This window comes from Nomascus leucogenys, chromosome 4, assembly GCF_006542625.1.
Source record: "Nomascus leucogenys isolate Asia chromosome 4, Asia_NLE_v1, whole genome shotgun sequence".
Taxonomy (NCBI): domain Eukaryota; kingdom Metazoa; phylum Chordata; class Mammalia; order Primates; family Hylobatidae; genus Nomascus; species Nomascus leucogenys.
Window position 1 is genome coordinate 112,230,149 of NC_044384.1, and position 4,264 is coordinate 112,234,412.

Here is a 4,264-nt window from a genome sequence, read left to right on the forward strand (position 1 = left end):
GTGTCAGCAGGCTTGATTTCTCCTGAGGCCTCGCTCCTTGGCTTGCAGATGCCGCCTCTCACTGCGTCCTTTCTCTGTGCACGCACATCCCTTGTGTCTCTCTCTTCTGAGAAGGACACTAGTCCTATTGGATTAGGGTCCCACTCTTATAACCTCACTTAACCTTAATGACCTCCTTAAAGGCCTCATCCCCAAATATAGTCATATTGTGGGTTAGGGCTTCAAAATATGAATGAGAGTTGGGGGAGACATAATTCAGTCCATATACTTGGATTTTAATTTTTTTCTAAGAATAGTAAAAAGGCCATTCAGGAGAGGAGAGGGACAAGATTGCCCACCAGGTTCAATTAGAAAAGGGAGCTGTCACTCAGAAATTCTTGCCAAGCAAGTGGAGTAAGAGGGAACCAGGACCAGAGTCAGTGCAATGAGTTCTGAGGGGACAGCTGCGCTTCACCAAAGCCCCAGGGAGCCCAGAAGGAGGCTACTCTGAGAGGCTCCACTAATGAGTGAGGCTCTTTTACCCTCTTGACCCTTTGTACAACTTGGTCCCTCTCCTGGCACATCCTGTCCAGGTGAATGCATCCACCAAGACTCTTAGGAAGAGATTGCTCCTTCTTTGTATCCCCGGAACACGGATTTCTATTACCCTCATTACCCTACTCAGAGCACCATATGAAGTGCTTTACACATGTCACCATTAATCCTCATGCCAACTTTGCCATATAAGTTTACCCTGATTTTTTTTTTTTTTTTTTAAACAGAGTCTCACTCTTATTGCCCAGGCTGGAGTGCAGTGTCGTGATCTCAGCTCACTGCAACCTCCACCTCCCGGGTTCAAGCGATTCTCCTGCCTCAGCCTCCTGAGTAGCTGGGATTACAGATGCACGCCACCATGCCCGGCTAATTTTTGTACTTTTAGTAGAGACGTGTTGGCCAGGCTGGTCTCGAACTCCTGACCTCAGGTGATCTGCCCGCCTCAACCTCCCAAAGTGCTGGGATTACAGGCATGAGCCACCGTTCCCGGCCTGCCCTGATTTTAACAATAAGGAAATTCAGGCTTAGAGAAATATCTTGCCCTAAGTCACACAGTTTGAGAGTAGCAGGGTCAGGATTTGAACCAGGAGAGTGGGACTCCAGGTAATTGTGGGCCGGCTGGCTCATCACAAAACTGTAACCCAAAGGCTTGCCGGATTTGCCTGCACACACCACTTCCTCCGGGGAAATGCAGCTACCACAGATGTTTGTCAGCAAAGCCAAGTGCTTTGAGTAAAACCAATGAACCAGAGGGGAGCTCTGAAGCTAAAGGGCTGCCCACCAGGTGGGGCCATCTCTGCTGATTGGCTGCTCCGCCTGCTACTCCTGGACCCGGGGGTTGCTGGTGAGAGCCAGAGACACCAGGAGGGGGAGATAGAGCTCAGGGGATAGAGGCAAGGCAGCTCGCTCCTGTATCTTTCTGATGACTGTGGATTACTTTAAGTTTCCTGAGCTACCTGGAAGAGTGGAAGCCAAAGAGAGACCATTAAGGGAAAGGGTAGAGACCCTGCCCTATTCATCTTTGTATCCTCAACAAACAGCCCTGAGCAGAAGGTAGGCAGGCAACGTGTGCTTTCTAAATACCTGGCAAGTGAGTGAGCAAGAGTCAGGTTGGCGATGCATGGCTTGTGTACAAAAGTGTGACACATAATAGTGGCAATTACCAATAACTATTAAACAGTTAATGGGGCAAGTGATGGCTCATTTGGGAATAAAGAGGCACTTTTGTTTTAGTCTGCAATGAGCCTTTTAGGACTTCTGCTTCAACATACTGAGGTTTAAAAATAATTCAACCCAAGCTAGTTTCCCAGAGAATGACAGACACATTTTCACATATGGATTTCCACAGATGGATTTCACTCACTTTAAAAACACACACACACACACACATTAACTCATCTCTCTCTCACACACACGTACGTGAGCTTTTGAATATGACAATTGTTGCTTAATTCACATCCTAAGTTGCTTCCTTTGGTAAAATGTCACCACCCAGAAATTATAGCCATGTTGCTGAATGTGTGATTTCAACAAACATCGGCTTCTTCCTGGGACCCAGACATACACTTAAGCTATAGAATATGTACTGGCTTCAAGGAAATATACCTCTCAGCCTCTTTTGCATGTAGGTAAAATTAACTCGACATTGTGTATTTACAAAATCTTGATCATTGATCTAAGACGCTTTTGAAAGGAGAATACATGAACCTTCCATTTGACCCATTCAAATTATTGAAATTTATACCTCCTTGTGCCCAATTCAGTTTCAAGGATATTCCAAATTTTTCAGAAATAAACGTGCTGAAGGCACTAAAATAATCTGAAGTCTGTTTACCAAGCAGAGTGTCAGAAACTTTGGAGTGAGCATGGCATCTCCATGTGGCTCTTTCTAAATTGAAACGTTACTGCAGGTTCCATCACCAAGTGTATTGACCGAGTGAAATGACTCAGCACTGCTTGCTGGACACCAAGCACTCCCTCCTGGCCAAATGGTCACTTGAGGACCTACCACCTGCTCTACCAACTACATCTGCACGACAGTAAACAGCCAAATAAATACCTTCTACAGCCACATACAGACTTAGGTCTTCATTACCTTAAACATAGATAAAACTGTGTGTGATTTACATACAGAAAAGTCTTTTGGCAGCTAGATCAAGCAGAAATAAATGTTGATATTTTGTTTTAGAGTCGAGTAGATTAGAAGCTGGCTCTGAATAAAATACAGATTGTTTTACCTAGCACAGCCATTTTGTTGTTGTCGTTGTTGTTGTTATAAAAGAATAGAGATCTACAAAAGTACCTAAGAAAGGGCTTCTTGCTATAACCACAGGTTGACGGCTGTGCAACACTCTCCAGCACGGCTTCCCTCTATTCATTTGTAGCCACAGCTACAATTTCATACTGTTCAAGTTTTCATTGACAACGGCAGCCAAATATCTGCTTATTTCAGATATTCTGAATGCTAAGAAAGTAGATGGTCAGATGTTTCTTTCACAGCCTTTGCTATGTTTGCATCTTGTAATGTACTTTTGAAACAAGTTTCAGTTCAGGTAAAGGATTACTTAATCCTCTAAAGGATGAAAAAGTGTAGCTGAGGTGTCTAAAATTCTTGGTTCAAGTTTGTCCAACTGAGAGAGTTTATCAGGAGCTAATTTGGTTCACACTGGACCCAGAACCCCACCCCCCAACTTCATTTGTGGTCCAGTTATAGTCTCATATTAAACAGTATCCACTGCAGCTCCCAAATCCCTATAAGATCACCTGTTATTAGTCTCTTCGTGTCAGTGAACCTGCTACATTTGTGTCAGCAAGCGCAAGGCTGCCTCTGGATGCGTTCCTCACCTCTGCACTGTACTATAAGCCCCTTGGCTTTTGTTATTGGAATGACCCTTTGAAATAAGTAAAATCCTGAAAGCAATAGTTTAGGAAATCTACCTGTCACTTCTGTAGTCACACGACGCCACATGTAAGGTTATCTTGTAGGTGCACTTATACCCTGGCCAGCTGGCTAATCTGGCAGCTTATTTTTCAATATCTGGCCAATGATACAGACTCTTATGGTACTTTATTGCCCTAGTTATTTAACATTATATTATCTGTACAGTGAGGACAGAAAAGGCTGTTTTAAAGCTGTTTGTGAGAGACAACTCTTATTTTCCTTATTTTTTAAAGCAGACTCTCCAGAATATCAGCAAACAATATGAAGACATTTTGGCAATTAATTTGAATTACCTGTGTATTTCAAAGGGCTAAAATTGGCATATTTTAAAATTCGAGATTTTAGTTCATTTATTCATTTTCCATTATTCTTCCACTGGCAAGTTCCACTTTAATGGAAACACATGCCATATTTGGTGACAGAGCAGATTTTTTAATTTTTAAATTAAAAAAAATGACATACACTGTCTGCAGACAGATATTTTTAAGTATTGCAAAGCCAAAGTTGAATGATGCCTAAAAAAAATTTATCCTAAGTACTCCTGGAGTTCCTTGCCAGATCCTGTTTGCTGTGGTTCCAAAGGGGAAGTGCTTTTAATCACTGTTGAGCAGAATTTATGAAACAAACCTGAAAATTGCTACAGATGATGTTAAATGTAAACATTAGGACAGAAGGAGGTAGTAAATAGCACTTACTTTGTCTAGATTTACTCCTCTTCAACTTTCCATTTTTCTTTTCTTTTCTTTTAAGAGTTGGAGTCATTATTTCACCCAGGCTGGAGTACAGAGG